At 39.5% G+C, this 16306-nt stretch overlaps 1 long non-coding RNA gene across 1 annotated transcript in view; it reads left to right on the top strand.

The window, feature by feature from the left end:
* Positions 1–8865: 8865 nt before the first annotated feature.
* Positions 8866–16306, top strand: part of LOC108492515 — a 34982-nt gene continuing 27541 nt past the window's right edge. The window contains exon 1 of the long non-coding RNA XR_001873130.1: positions 8866–9352. This is a non-coding gene — a long non-coding RNA (uncharacterized LOC108492515). The remainder of the gene's footprint in view (positions 9353–16306) is intronic.

Raw genomic sequence — 16306 nt, 5'->3', positions numbered from 1 at the left:
ATTTATAAACGGCCACACATTGCAGTCATGAGCTTCTGGAGAACACATTCTTTCCAAGAAGAATGTCATTGTTAATCCACTGAAGAGTGAGTGGGTGAGTGCGAGAGACGGTGTGAACGTGTGAGCACAGCGGCAGTAGGAGGAATGAAGTGTGGCTGTCCTGTGGCAGAAGGAATGAAACGTGGCTCTCTTGATGCAAAAGATGTGGATGAGAACTACAGCACTTACAGAGCTTCAGGACCATATCTGTGCACTGATGCTATGGCAGGGAAAAGTCTTCTTCCAGCCTTTGAAGGCTTTCCCTTGAGCAACATTTGGCATAGGATGTGGCAATGGATTTTGGGATACCCTTGAGGAAAACTCAGTCCTATGTCTTCGGATTATCCCAGACAGTGGGACTCATTGAGAGGAATTAATTCTCTTTTCCCCTGGTAGATGATGAAAAAAATCCATCAGTGTGGAATGAGTAGCAGAAAGAAAGAAAAGTTGTTATTACTGGTGTGAAAGGCTCTTCAGAAAATGTCAGAATGAACTCTGATTCCCTTTTTAGCTGAATAGTGAATGAGAAAGTCTCCAAAGGGATTTCCATGAAAATTTCCATCAGTTGGGTTGGCTACACTCTCACACTCAACTGAGATAGGGCTCATTTTTTCCCCTGTATTTTATTTATACTGAAATATTTAACAGTACTAAATAAGTAACAAATGTTGATTATATTTTCAAATGTCAAAAGAAGTTGCAGGTCACTCAAAAACCAAAAACTCAAAACCCTAGAAGACATTGTGTTACAATAACAAGGCTGAGATCTAGAAGGATTGTTTTCTGGTCTTTCAATTTGTGGCAGAGATCTAAAATCTATTTTAGTAAAGGACAGACAATCCTAATATGAGCAAAAATTAAAAGAAATTTGTTCAGTACTGAGCCATTCACAGACACTTGGTAATAAAACAGCAAACAACTCGTCATTCTTAATGTTATTCTTCTCTAGGGAACTGAGCTTTTTGTTTGCTGTAATGAACTGTTATAATTGAGCTCAGTTTTACTGAAGTAGAGCTTTTTGCCTTAACAGCTGAGAAACAGAGATTTATTTTGATTAAAAAAGATGCTTGCAGCAGAATAAATGTACAGGCTTTGTAACCAGGACCTTCCGTGTATGTAAAACCCCCCTACATTCAGTTACTTCCACCTTCTATTTTATTTTTCAAGGAAAGGCATTTAATTTTCATTGCTGATACATGCTGGGCATAGAAGATCAGCTGGCAGATATTATAATGAAGTGTTCTTTGTTTACAGAAAAAAAATTGTGTTCATGATTTTTTAATAATGTTTGACAGTCTCATCAGAAAGAAATGGAGGTCTCAACTGGAATTGTTGTTCGTCATATGCCCGAGGCCTGAGGTTGATTTATTTTGTCACCAAGCTGAGCTGATTGTATTTGAACTAGTAACTGAAAGTTTTCTTGCATCGTTTGCTATGACAGTGCAATGAGTGAAGTCCTAAAGCATGAGCTGCATCTCTCAGAAAACTCATTATCTTAATGCAGCTTTTCCCTACACTGCCTGGTAATTTTTAAGGCCATAATGTTTTATAAGAAGATACATGTAGTAGATAAATCAAGATCTAGGGGTAACTTTGCTCTTCCCTCTACGTCTGGAGCTCTAATCAGAGCTGATCATCTGTGCCAAATCAAGCACTGACTTATAGAACAGACTAATATATAACAGGTACAAGAGTGAAATAAAAATCCTACTCATGCAGCTTCATCTCAGGCTCACAGTGAGGTCTGTGGTGTGGCTGGATAATAAGCCCACAGGTGCAATTTAACTACCATCTTACCAAGCACATCAACTAGAAAACCTCAGAGATAATAGTTCTTGTCTAAATTGAGCTTGGCATACTGTTTTACAGCACCCCTTGGAAATCACAGAGGGTAAGCCTGGAAAATTATTTTGTCTAATGAAAAAAATTCTAAGCAGGCAAGAGCTGCCTTTCATAGGGTCAAAATATGCTCTACAGAAGGAACAGGACTATGACAGCAAAACAGACATGTCCCACCCAAGGCCCTTCACCTCTCAGCTCACTAACTCAAGGCCAGTTCCTGGCTTCATTGCCCCTCCAGAAAGGGCAATTCCAAAACAACCAGTCAGTTTGGGGGTTATGATTTCTCCATTTGGATCCTAGGTGTGCTTTTTACATCAGCAAAGGAAATCTGGGGTCTTGAGGACTGGTTATCATTTATATAGTGTTTGCTCCTAAACATCAATCAAAACCTCAGGAGGGGACTGTGTGCAGGCGAGAATTTCTTCTCCCTTGTGATGAAGACCAGGTGTGTAAAAAACATGAACACAAATCTTTTTCGAAGGTAATTTTGAATGGAGACAGAAGAACATTTTCCAATAGACATCAATTTATATGACTAATGTCACAGTCTCACCACTTCTTAAGGAATGTTATCTATGTACAAAAGGGAATCGTAACATCTCTCAGACGTTTTCAATCTTTTCTTAATCCACACCCTAGCAAATAATTCTTTTCTTCCTCACTTCATGCTGAGATAAAGGGAGCAACAGTCTGACTTTTAGGGATTTTTTTGAGATGTTTTCAGACTATTTCTCAACTCAACATGCCTATATATATTCCCTTTGGCAATAGGACATACTGGAAGGTTTATGTTCTTTGAAGATATTTTCCCTGCAGCTCTCTGAGCTGCAGCAAGATGCCTATTTCCTGCACAGAAACCCCAAAGCATCCACAGCAGGAATGCATGACTTGCTCTCTAACAAAAAAAAAACCAAAACCAAAACAAAACCAAAAAAAATTACTTTAATTTGGCATGATGAACCATTTTTTGTTCCAAGTCCATATTTTCATTTTGGTTCTCCCAGTCATAAATGTCTTGTGATGCTGAGTAACAACAACATAATCTGAAAATTACACCCAACTGAATGAGATCGTTCATAGCTGTTATTCCTCATCTATGACTTACACATTCCAGATATGATGCATATTTTACCTGCATGCTGTTCCAAGGGATACATGCCATGCACAATGGCAAACACTTGAAGGGAGCCTGCTGTAATGTATGATCCTATTACCCACAGTCTTATGATCCATCCTTTAATAACCTATTTTTGGTTGGAGAGTGTTCCCATCTCTTAAGAAGGCCTAACTTGCTGTAATTATTTTTTGATTTAGTTTTGTTCCCTAGACATCTTACTTCACAAGTTTTAAGTTGTTGCTTAATACAAAGCATTAAGACCAGATTCACGCCCAACTATTAACCACTTGATGTATCCAGACATTAGCTAATAAGCTAAAATTCATGTGTTGAAAGAAATTCTAATAGTCTGGGTCTGCCCTGAGACATCATCTGAAATGACAGACGAGTCCTTTCCATCACTGTAACTTTGCGTAAGTCCCAGGTCACCAAACTCCAAGAGTAGGATCCACAATCATTTTGACTCACTTCCACTGAGAGGCTGAGCACAGTTTCTGAAAAGTAACAAGATTTCCCTGCTGTCAGGAGGGCTTGTTAACTCTGTGCTCAGCACTCCCAGCCCCATCACAGGCAAACCGTAAAGACAGGGACCAATCCATTTTTTTCCTGAAGCAACTCTGTGCTACAGAAATAACTCACAGGTGCCACTTCTATATATTTCTTAGTAGATTCTTTAAAGCATTACTTGCACAAGAACCACAGCTACCCATGTCAGACAGCCTTGGAGAGCATTATGGACCCACAGAGCCAAATTCCTTTCTCATCCCAGCTCCCGACTAAATTAAGTCAGGAGAACAGTAATGGGCACAGCACTCGCCTTTCTCTTTGTAGAAACTGGCTGTGTAAAAGACCCATTTTGCTAAATCCTTCATTTTCAACCAGATTGCTTTCTCCACTACTGCAATTCTTTTGACCCAGCCTTTTGAGTGTTTGACTTTAGCCCTGAAGAGAATAAGAATAAAGATGCACAGATAAGGAGTTCGTCAGATCACACCTTTCCCCAAAGACACAGGAGAAAGAGAAAAAAATATTTCTCAGAAGATCTCGTTCAACTTTCATTCTCTTGGAGGCTTTTGGGAACTGGCTACATAAAAATAATTTGTTTTATTCCTCTACATTTTCAATACCAAAGGAGGTTTGATGGGTAGAATTAACAATGTTCAAATGAGAAAGGAACTTCATTATCTCTCACTGCTGCTCAATAAATAACCATCAAGAAGAGCAGTAAGAGACCAGTCGCCTGTCCTGGCTTTATCTCATAACCTATATCAGAGCTGTGAATTCCCAGCCTCTCTCCTGGTACAGTCTGGGATAGCTGGGACTGGGATTTGTTCGTAGTCTCCATGTCTCACTTTCCTCTTTCTTCAGTACGTGCAAGAGGCAGCTAAACCACTGTCTTCCCACATCCCTCTCCTCAGCTGCTGTTCAGGGCTCTCAGTAGTTCCAGTCTCTTGCCACAACCACCTCAAGTTCTCACCCCTGTGTTGTCAAAGTCAAAACTGCACCACATAAACTACCCTTCAGCCTATGATTATCTCTTTTCAAGTCAAAACCACCTCCAAAATGAACACAAAAGCCAGAATTTAATATCAGTCGGTTGCCCAAAAGTTTCATTGGCAAGATCCAAATGCAAAATGTGTTTGGAGAAAAGACATTCTCTGATCTCATGGACAGTCGGAGCTGTCTGCATGCCTTTCCATTCACATCATCTGCTTTCCTCAGGAACACTTTGCTCTGTTTCCCCTCATCCTGAAATACAAAACTGTAGCTTCCCACATCCCCTCAGAGCACAAGCCTTTGCCAAACTCAAGGGGTTTTTTAGGGTTGGGCTTGCCTTCTCATCAACTCTGAAGGGTCTAATGCATTTTTGGGCACAGGGACTACAGTTTTTGTAAATTGATCTTAAATATTCTGTTAGACCAAGTTCAAATTCACTTTCAGTTTTAAACTGGGGACATACCTGGATTTTCCCCTGTGACAGGAGGATTTCCTCTCATTCTTGATCTGAGACATAACAACCATTTGGAAAGGGTAAGGAAAGTAAAGTTGGACTTATGAAATGGAAAACATTATGGATGAAAAGTTGTGAATTAAATAACAAATTTTATTTGTAGCATGTCAATAAGAGTAAGAGCACCGAGAGAAACTCAAGAAGAAAAGCTGAAACAGATTATAGAAGACTATGCAATCTGCTAATTTAAGAGAAAAATATTAGCTAATTAAAATATTGATCCCCACAGTTAAGTGTCCCATTAAATTAGAAAGCACATCTCTAATTCAAGTGAGATGCTTTGCTGACTAAATACTCAGTTCCTTTTTCTCCTCGTCTTCACAAACTGTAATATCTCAAATGGAATAGAATGAAATCAGTTTAAGAAAGATTTGAGAATGTCCTCCTAGAGGAGACAACATTATTCCCATGCATCCACTTTTGTCTGACTACATAAGCATATTCAGGAAAATTCGTCTGAAATAAGTAAAGACATGTTTAAAGCAGAGTTCTAAATGATTTGTTCATAGTTATATGCTTATGTTGAAAATTAAGGCATTTGTCATTCACCTTAGGTCAAATTATTCTGGAATAACAGCATGCAGATCATTAGTGGTATCGCTATGAATTGGTGTCCATCTCACATATTAAACACAGTTCAACCGTGACAAGTTTAATTCAGTGTGTATGCAAATCTGATCTTACACATCAAACAAACTATTATTGTCCTAACTCAATGTGCAAATGTCTATTTTCTATAGTTATTTTCCTCTAATTGCCACCACAAGATGATGTGCAGCAAGGAAGTCCTTCTTCTAGTCCTTGATTTCTATAAGTTGCAGTGAGCAGCTGACCACAGAGTCAGCTGAAAGATGACGAAGCAAGAGAATAATTCAAATTTGAATTACATAATTTATTTAAATAAGTAAGGAAAAAGGATGATCTTTTGCCTAACTTTGGAAGGAGGCACAAAGCACTCTTGGCTTGTAACCTGAAGTTGTACTCTCTGAGTCCTCTGATGACTCAAGTGACATGATAAGCGTTTGCTCAGTGTCTTTCTCCCCATTTTTCTCTTCCCTGTCTGAAAGAGAAGTGACAACGTGATCTTCCTGCAGACATTGGCCTCCAGCTCAGCTTCCCACTGTGCAGGCCATGCTCTTCATCTTCCTGTACACAAGTTATCCCAGGCTATTTCTAGGAATATTAAATGCAACCACAATTAACCTGTAACACTAACTCAGTAAAGGCATACCCAGGGTACTCCCAAATTCTTTTAAGTGTATGTAATCTGTTCTTGACACAGATACATTGTTACTATGTAAATCTTTATGTATTCATGACAAATAAATAAATACATTTACAATAAACATAAATTCATACATGAACTAGTTTACTTTTCTCACAGGCAAGCACTCTGCACTATATGGCTCTCCTCAATATTACACCTCCAGAATCAATTATAAATCCTTTATATTTCTCTAACAGGAAGGTTAAAATTCAATTCTCCTTTATTGTAGTTTGCAAATACAATATACTCTGTGGCTGGCTTGGAAAATCTCCTCAGTTAAATCATCTTGTGCAATACTATTTCTTAGTCACTGTTACCTCCCCGCACGACAACAAACCGACAGCCTCACACTCCCAGGCTATTTAATGGTCTGTTCCTTAAAAGTGACAGTTATTTTACAATATGTTTATTTTTTATTGAAATGACCACATAGACAGTTTGGGGTTTCTTTTGTTCTTGTGGGGGTTTTGGGTGGGGGCACAACTGTGCTCTTAAATGATAAATGTCTCCTAGAGGCTTTGAGTCAATGTTGTTGTCCTTTGTGCCTTGTCCCCAGTAAATCAGTTGCTTGGTTCTTTGTTTTCAGGGTTTAAAATACTGTTAACCAGCAGAAAGTAAAGTGATGTGTTAGCATAGCAGACTTTCTGTGTTATTGAACTGAGGCAAGGAGCCCAGAAAACCAGAGGAAAATGATCCATTGCAACCTATAATCCTTCCCTCACCACAGCTCCAGAACATGAGATTATTATGCTTGTTAGAATGACTACTTATCTGCCCATGGCCAGGGCTGGTGTCTCCTGGAATGTTAAAAAGGTCCACACCTAATTACACTGCTGACTTGATTATTTTTGTCCAACTCATACTTCAAAGAAATCCATTATAACTTGTCCCCCAACCAAGGAAAGTAAATGGACTTAAGAGAAGGATCAATATACTCCAAAAGGGTGAGGGAGGAATAAAGAGAAGAATTGGAGCTCCTTTCTACAGGGTCTTATAAAAGCTGAGATCCTTCAGTGTGCGTTAATTGTTTCTGCTACCAGTGCTGTGGCTCCCAAATCCATCCAGGTTTTCCTGCTTTGCTTGCAGCAAGGCTGTCCCCTGGCAATCCTGGTTGTTACATGTCTGCATCATTTTGCCTGACTTCATTGGGTACTCCTTGGGACAGGGACTGTGCCTTGTCTGCATTTTAAAAGTTAAGATGCACACATAATACATAATTACTGTATAAAACAAACTTAAAATTCAAGGCAGCATTGTTGGTTCTTACTTTCTATGACTCAACAAATTTGTTACCTTGAGGTGCTAAACACTGTTGTGAGCACAAGGGTGAGAAAAAAAGGTCAGTTTTTCTACTACGGGAATGTCTTCACAAATCATAGGAACCCATGGGCACTGACACCAATATGTGCTGGTTTCCCCTCTCTTCTGAGGTGTTATTTTTGGGAAAGTGCAAAGCAGCACCTTTCCAGTAACATCTGTCAGGCAGGAAGACTGAGTATCTTTGGCATTTTCACAGGGAGAAGTTACGGCACAGTAAACACTAGGTACAGGACCAACGATGCTGAGGGGTATTGTAGAAAGCTGCATTTGTACAGAAATTCCAGATAATAAAACACTTTCCAAAGGAAAAAAGACACGATGGCCTCTTTCTAGATGTCTGTCCTTGACTGCCCTTTTTCTAAAGGATCCAATTAATAGACCTGCAAAATTTATTATCCACACTGTTTTGGTGGCTGGGATTTCCCTGTGCTATCTGAAAGGATAATCAGCCCCCGGAGATGCTCAAAGCCATTGCTAAAGGGGTCAAAACCTTCTCTCACCAACTCAAAGCTGCTGCTGTTCTCATGATATCTTAATGCTCCCTCCAGTGGCAGAGAAAATTTCCCCTGCCCAAGAGCCTAGGGGCCCTAATCGACACCTTACACAGCACCTAAATGTTTAGTAATGACTGCTGTGTTACCTATTGGGGGTGCTAAGTGGAGAAAGTACCTCACTTTTGCCCCAGGACTGCAATGTATTTGTTTTCACAGGTTTGCCATGCATGGTTAGGCACAATTAGCATTAGCAGGCCTGGGTAACAGGTAAGCACAGCCCCAGAATGGGGTTTTTCTCCTGTGAGTCCCTTTGAAGGTCAGGGTGGTAGAGGGCAGCAGTTCAGCTTCAGAAATCCGCCCGTCCTACACCTCACTCCAGCCGGTTACAGGGAAAGCAAGTGCAATTCCCCCACTGCTTCCCAAAGGCACAGAGTCAAACACCTCCATGCAGGGAAAGATTAGGATCCCTAATGAGAAATTATTCACTGTGACTCTTCCTCATTCTGCCTCCTTATTATTGCTGCTCATTATTTCTACTTTGTCTGCATGCAGGACCCCCCATACAGTGTCAGACACTCTGCAGACAACCGACAAGGGTGACAGTCCCTCCTTCAAGACTGGAGCAACGCTTTGAGCCTGTTAAATCTGGGATGTTAAAATCTTTGAAGTTTTAGGCTACTACTTTTTGACCGTATCCAGCAGGGCTGGTACAGTTCGTTTCAGAGCTAGGAAACCCCTCCCCTTCACTTGTACTTCTGAAAAACAGAAGATTTAGTTCATTTGAAACAGTGTTCCTCAGCATTTAAAAAATGCATTGGCTTGAATTTGTAATGCTAACTTGAGCTCTTTCTGAAACAAAAAAATTAGGGTTCAGCTGCGAATTCGACTGTAAGTTACAGAATACAACAACTTGCTCGATAAAGAACTGTAAAGCAAGATGAAGCATCCCCAGCCCCTTTGCCTTTAAAATGCCATGGAAGCACAGAGGCTCTCGGCAGAACACCTTATCTGCTCTCGAAAGCTGTGACTCTTCATCCTTTCGTTATGAAGACCCAGGGGATTGCTTACTTAGCATACACCAGAGGCAATGGATAGGGTGAGCAGCCACTGCAGCCAGAAACCCCCAGCACAGAGCACAGACAATTCCCCTCCACATGCAGAGACTTTGGAGCTGAATTGTGCTGAATAGAGAACCCTCCGGCTGAGCGAGCCATGTGTGCCCGGGAAGAGCAGCCACTTTCGCTCCGCTGAAAAGCAATGCAGTAAGTGACTGGGATATTGCAGCAGGCACCGGTTCCCTGAGCTAATCAGGAGCTGAAACCTTGCAGCTTTTGCTGGGAGAGAGATAACCTCCAGTCCGGGAGCAGTGTCAGGGCTGCATGATTTTTTTGTTGTTGTTGTTTTTAAATGAAGTGAAGGGATTGAGTCAATATGCAGTGACAGGGACTGTATGGTTTGCTTTGTGTGCATGTGTGGGTGTTGCAGGGGAGCACTTGCTTGTGTGTCCTGTGCTGAACTAATACTGCTCTCTTTGTAGGTTTTTTCTATAGTCATGTTTGACAGTGTTTGTTCAGAGATGGTGCTTAATAACTTAATGTCAGCGGACATTTGTGTTCTGAATCATGCAGCATGCTTCCTGTGCTTGGGTGCAAACTATTTTCTGTACTGGTACTCTAATGCTGGATTTACAGGGGCTGTGCCTTTGGATAATGATAAATTGTACATTGAAACTATGTGAACGAGTGCCTCAGTGATGGATAATACTTTTATTTCACTTCAGCACATATGGCTAATTTCTAGTCTGTGGTAAATTGTTCACTGTGGTCTGAAATTGCAGATGCTTTTTTAGTAGAGAAATGTTTGTAAGCAGTACTTTATCATAGCATAGCTGTGGCTTTCTTCAGATTCAGATGTTCTGTTTCTGTACTCTGCAGCAGCAGCTTTCTGTTTGTACTGAGTAGGAGAGGGAAAGCATGATTTAAAGTTTGGTTTATATGAAGAGGGATTTTTACATAGTTTGAAAGTGTTTGCAAAATTAGCATTTGAGCAGTAATTGAAGGCCTTTGGAAGAAACTGCAGCATTTAAAGCAAATTTAACCATGCAGTTTTTGTTCTGTTATTTAGGGACTAATACCAAGCTTCACTCCTCTGGTTTCCTGATACAGCTTTCTCAGTGACTTATGAGGCTCTGGCTTTAGGATAACTGCCTGCCTTGAGCCTCACTGCCATTTTGGGCTTCAGGCATGTTTAACTCTTTAAGGCAATGTATGCCAAATTTTTAAGAGAGAAGAACATCCAACTGCCAAAAGTTAGGGATCTTTTTCTTGCTGTTCAGTCAAATGTCAATATTAAATAGTATCAGTCTCCTGTAAAGGAGCACTAATGAAAGCAGTCTTTCATTTTCCAACTTAATTTTTGTTTTAAAGTTAGCGTTTATTGAGCTATTGTAAACTATTGTGAAACTTATAGGAAGTCTTAACATAATGAAAAAAATTCCTCTGATATATCTGTCATTTTAGCTTTGAGCAAAATTTGTAATTTCACTATATTTGAAGGGGTAATTCTCAGCAATTAGACAAGTAAAGTTCAGTTTCTGCTGGAAGAGTTTTTGCAGACATGCTGCTGAAGATGTGTGTAATGTTGGGTCCCAGGCACGGATAATGACACCAAGAAACACCCTGGAAGTTCTGGCACCTTTTCACTCCTGTGCAACATGCATGTCTTGGAGTCTTTTCTCCTCGGGACTGATGCTCAGGTGCTGCTAAGAGCTATTTCCTCTGATGCTGCAGTCAAGAGAATTTTCTTCTTTTTGCCTAAGAGAAGCCTTGTGACATGTAGTGCTATTGAGTTGCAATTGTTAAGCTAATGAGCAATTAATAAGCGATAATTATTCTTCATTAGCTGTACAACTTTGAAGATGGACAAATCTACAAGGAGGGAGAATCACATCTCAATCTAATCTGCTCCCCTCTTCCTTTTCTCTCCAATCCCAACTTCTCCCTGACTGTTTATGGTCATTTAGTAGGTGTTATAGTTGCTCTCCTTCAAGGACCTGAACCTAGGATTAGTGCAGTTTTTCCAGTCACAGGTTCACAATCTGTGTGTGTCTCATCTGTTCCTGTTTTCTCCATCTAGATATCCAGCAAAGCCAGTAAAGAATTTGGAACATAGGAGGATTTATTATAAGATATCTCTGACTGAGCATTATTAACCTAGTGTTGGTTTATCTGTCATGAGGAAAGAACGGGGATTTTACCTGTAACTAGAATATGCTCAGAGCACACAGCTTTGATGACATTATCATCAGATATTTTCAGGTAAACTAATTCCAGTAATTTGACAAGCTACTGTTTTCAAATTATTTTCTCTGAGGAAAAAAAGCGGGGGAGGAAAAGAAATGCAAATAAGAGTTGGATGTTGGAAAAACACTGGATTTATAATGAGAATCACCAGACAAAAAGAAAGATTATGGCTGGTTTTATGCCTTCATGCAATTCTGAGTCTCTAATCAAAATGTGTTTCCTGAAGTGGAACCTCAGAATTATTTCCTAAATATTATTGTTCATGTCAAATGTAAAATGGAGCACATTAAGAATAAAATCTAATTTCCCAGTCTAGAGTAAGTATATTGGTAAACAAACGTTTTCACTTCTTCATCTTGTCTGTAAGTAACACTGGCAGGAGCTTTTCCTTGGAAGTCAAGTTCATTTTATTACATTGCAGCCTCGGAGAGATACACACAAAGGGAAGTTTACTAATTTTATCCTATATTGCCAGTAATGAGTAGCAAGTCAATTTAATCAATGAAGAGCAGTTGCTTAACATTTGTAGTCACCTCAACTACTTTAATTTGCATCACTGTATTTCTACCAGTTTTTGCCGTGCAGAAGCACTGATAACATTCCCTGACAGTATGAAATACGACTGCACCATCGTGTCATTCAAGTACAAGAGACACAACTTCCCGTACAAAACTGCATAAAAGAATATACGGTGGGTGGATAAACATGCTGCATAATTTCAAAGCACAGTGAAAACGTGTGTCATAGTTGCACCAGGAACCAACGGCGCAGACGATGTTACATTAAAAGATACGACACTCGGCACATTCTCAAAGAGATGAGTTTGGCTGCGTTTGTGCAAGAGCGGGGAATATTTGTACCATCCTTAGTAGAGCTGTCATGTTTGTAAAGAAATATATCTTACAGCTAGTGACGTCCAAAATGTGCCACATACATAGTCAAGGCTTTCTTTCTGACTACAAAAGGACATTTTCTTCCTTTCTTGTTGTTCAAGGGTAGACTTTCTGATGGCGTCAACTACTTAGATATGCTGCATAGTAATTATTTTATTCATATGTATGAAAGCAGATATCTTAGAATCTTCATTATACTTATCTGCTGTGAGCATCAAGATTGACTTTAATTGAGATTTTCAGATATATGGTTAGACAGTCCATTTTTAACAACAAAATGAATATGCTATTATTTTCTACTATCACTTCTTACCAAGGGCAATTGCTTAATACTCTGTAATAGCTACAATTCAGGATATTTCTTTTGCCACAATGACTCACTTCACTTTCCACACCCACACAAACCCCAGAACCCACTATGAGTAAAGCAGCAGTGCAATAGCATTCAAGGAGGATTAAAGGACTAAGATTGAGAACTTCCTAAAGCCTGCTGCCTGAGCTGTTGTTTTAAACAGGAGCAAAAAACAATGTACCTGCCTTTTTCAAGTGTTGTTCAAAAAGTATAGATATGCACCCAAAAACCATGCAGAATTAGAAAGATCACACTCTACGATTTGCAAGGTACCTTCAAAGTGCACCTGGTAAGGCAGTCAACCTCCAGAAGACGCAGAAGAACCACCTCCTATATCAGCTGATTCCACCACCTCCTATCTCTGTTTCTTAAAGTTGTAGGCAAGAATTCTGGCATCTGGCTTTTTGAAGAATAATTCAATACGTTGAACTTTAAAATAAGGCTATGAAAACATGTATTCTGACAAACTTGATCATCAGTAACAAACTACAAATCAGATATCTGATTTTCACTGAAACATCCAGAAGAAACTCCAAATGCCATTTGCTCAGCTCTGAATCTTCAGGAGTTATTTCATGGAACATTTATTAATGTTTTCATTCATTTTGAATGCAAATACAAAGGAAACAGCATGTGAACTAAACAAGAGTGTACTTAAACAATGGCTGCAGAGACACACACCTTTTCTCAGCATTATTTTGGCATTTGAGTTTCAAATCTATTTTGTCCAGCTCTGGGGAGACAAAACCTCTGGGGGTCCTATCCATGGATGCTCTGAATTCATAGTAGTCAGCCAGAGAGATTCCTGGACAGGAAGGACATCATATCCCCATTGTCAGTTGATATTTTGTTCAGAGGGAAAGATGAAGAAATGAGACAGAAAGTTGTTGAAAACACAGATGCTCACATTTCTTCTGCTAGAAACACAGAATTACGTATTTCTTTTTATCATAAATCACAGGTTTTCCTTCAAAGCTTTACTTTAGACTTTCAACCAGTGCTGATGACTGTAAAGAACCCCACGCTCAAGCAAATTTAAATTATCTGGTGGAAAAGCCTCCCATTTCTCTCCCTGCCCTGTCTGATTGATTTCATGATTACTGGAGAATGTGCTGCATCACAAATTCAGTTTGTATTACAAACCAGTCTAAAGTAACTGATGTCACTATATTTTGTTTCCATATTCAAATTCAAGCTCCCACTCCCTTTGTCAGCATCACCAATATATCTATGACTTCTTACCAAATAACCATAACACACCATATGTTGCAGAATTTTTCTGGATTTTCACCAGTTTAGTTTAGAATTCACCCTCAGTCTGAACATTGCTCAGCTAGGAGGAAATCCATCCTAGAATCACAGAACGATTTGGGATGAAAGGGGCCTCAATCCCCCTTCCTGCCACATGCAGGGTCACCTTCCACTAGATGAGGTTGCTCAAAGCTCCATCCAACCTGTCTTTGAACACTTCCAGGGAAGTGATTTTTGAAAATCCTGGTGAGAACCAGAAGCCACAGAGACTTCAAAAAACAGTGGCACTGAAAAGAAGAGGAAATCTTAGCTGTCAACACAGAAGGAGCCAATTTTTGTCAACAAGATTTGTCAGGAAAGCATCTCCCATTATTAGAAGTCCGAATAATGACAAATCATAACTACTCAAAGTCATGAAACTCAAACCAAATCAAAAAGACTGAACTGTGAAAAAAATAAACCTTGCATTCATTTTTTCTTCTATTTTGGGGGATTCTTTAGGATTTATGCTTCAAAAATTTCATCTAGAAGCATATGAGAGCATTTTGTAAAAAGGAATTTTATATCCTTGCACAGTAACTTCAGCAGAGCTTCAAAAGCATCACTGCATATGAAAATCACACATGGCTAAAAGTTAGATAACCCCTATATATAGAATCACAATTTTACAAAACGTTGCTTTCTTTTTTGCTGTTTGTTTACAATTTTACATGCCCATCTTTCTGTCTTACAGCCAGTGGAAATGTTTCCTAGGAAGACAAATTGAGAGATTTTCTACTGTCTGCATCAGCAAACCACCAGAAAATAGTGTTTTCTGGATTATATTCTGCCTCTGAGTTCACGATATCATCACTGCAGTTTTGCAAGTTGCAAGCAAAAGACAGCCAGAAAGAAAATACACAAATAAAGCTGATCCAATCCTTGTTCAGCTGCAAAAGTATTCAGAAAGATTTCCCCTTGCTCTTTTCATGTGCTGTATTTGGTCAGCACACTGAAGATGACTAGCATTTTATTCTCTCCCATTCAGGTTCTGTCACACCATTACAGCATTTACAGTTCTCATCTCCATGTTCACCATGGGTATTTTCTGGGAAGAAGCAGATTCTCCTGTTTGAAAACACCTGCTTTCGCTTCCTGCCAGATCTTAGTAATGAACTCTTTTAAGAATTGCCTGGAGAATGGGGAACAGGTTGCTAATAGGAAGTTAAAAAAAAACCAAACAAAAAAAAGAACCCATAATTGCATCTGTAAAGGAGTTTTTCCCCAGCTGCCTTCTGCTTTGGGTGTTGATCCCAAATCTGTGGAAGGCAATGAGGAGACTCCCACTGACTGCATCAGAACCTAAGAGACTTCTATGGAAGGTATGTTGACAGTATTTTTGGTAATCTACAGCCACTTGGCATTTGCAAAAGTTCTGCTGCTTGTGGTGCAGGAAAAAAGAAGTGCAGGAGACCGTGACCTTGCAAACCCTGGCCATGGTGAGCAGCCCCTGCTGTGCAAACACCCAGCTCTCCTCAGGGCCTTTATTTGCTCAAGTCCTTGTACATACATTAAAGATTCATAATGGGACTGTTGTAGACAATTAATTTATGTACCATCCTGTTGTTTCCTAATAGTGTTTTGATTTAAATTGTGTGTAGAACAAAGGAAATAATATGTTAGAAGATGAATGAAAGCATAATACAGGCACAAATAAAATTTGGTTACAGATGGAATTTAAGTAGATGGAATAACTTTTCTTATGAAGAAATACTGTGCCTAGGGAGAGTGTTTTCTATAGTACTCTATAGCCTGGGATTTGATTTAAAAAGCCCTTTAGACATCCTTAGATCTCAAAATGTAGAGAAAAGCAGCAAGGGAATGTATTTTTTTTTTAAGCATTTACTTTATATAATCCCTGTAAACCTGAGATTTTGGTAAGAAATACTAAGTGCATACAAATGAAGCAGGTTCTCTAAAAGAAGCAAAACCCAAAAAAAACCCACCAACCAGTAAGTCACGATTTGGAAGGAAAATGCAAGAAGCATATATCCATTTGAAGTTTCCTGAAACTGTATTTAGTGCTAAAGCGTTTATTGTCTTTAAGAGAAAAAGCAGCATGTCACCTGAATGGGTCCCAGCTGAATACACCTGTCCGTCTTGATGAAGCAGCTGAGCATTTCAGCAGCAGCCACGGGAAGGGGAATGTTCATACACCACTTCATTTCAAGCTTTCTGGACAGACTTGTACAGCAACAAGTCAGGGAATGGCTGATATCAGTATTTGTCTCCAAAACTACCCCATGACACCATGACTGATTCAAAAGGACACTGTCTGGCTGTTAAAAAGCACAATTCATACAGAAACCATCACTGGCTGTAAGAGTAAGGGGTTGAATAAAAGTAAAATACAGAGAGGGCATTTAATATATAGTTGTG

The sequence above is a fragment of the Lepidothrix coronata genome, unplaced genomic scaffold (genome assembly GCF_001604755.1).
Source record: "Lepidothrix coronata isolate B3197 unplaced genomic scaffold, Lepidothrix_coronata-1.0 Scaffold11, whole genome shotgun sequence".
In the NCBI taxonomy this organism is placed as follows: domain Eukaryota; kingdom Metazoa; phylum Chordata; class Aves; order Passeriformes; family Pipridae; genus Lepidothrix; species Lepidothrix coronata.
Note: the sequence above shows the minus strand (reverse complement) of the source record. Positions and strands in the feature narration are given on the sequence as shown.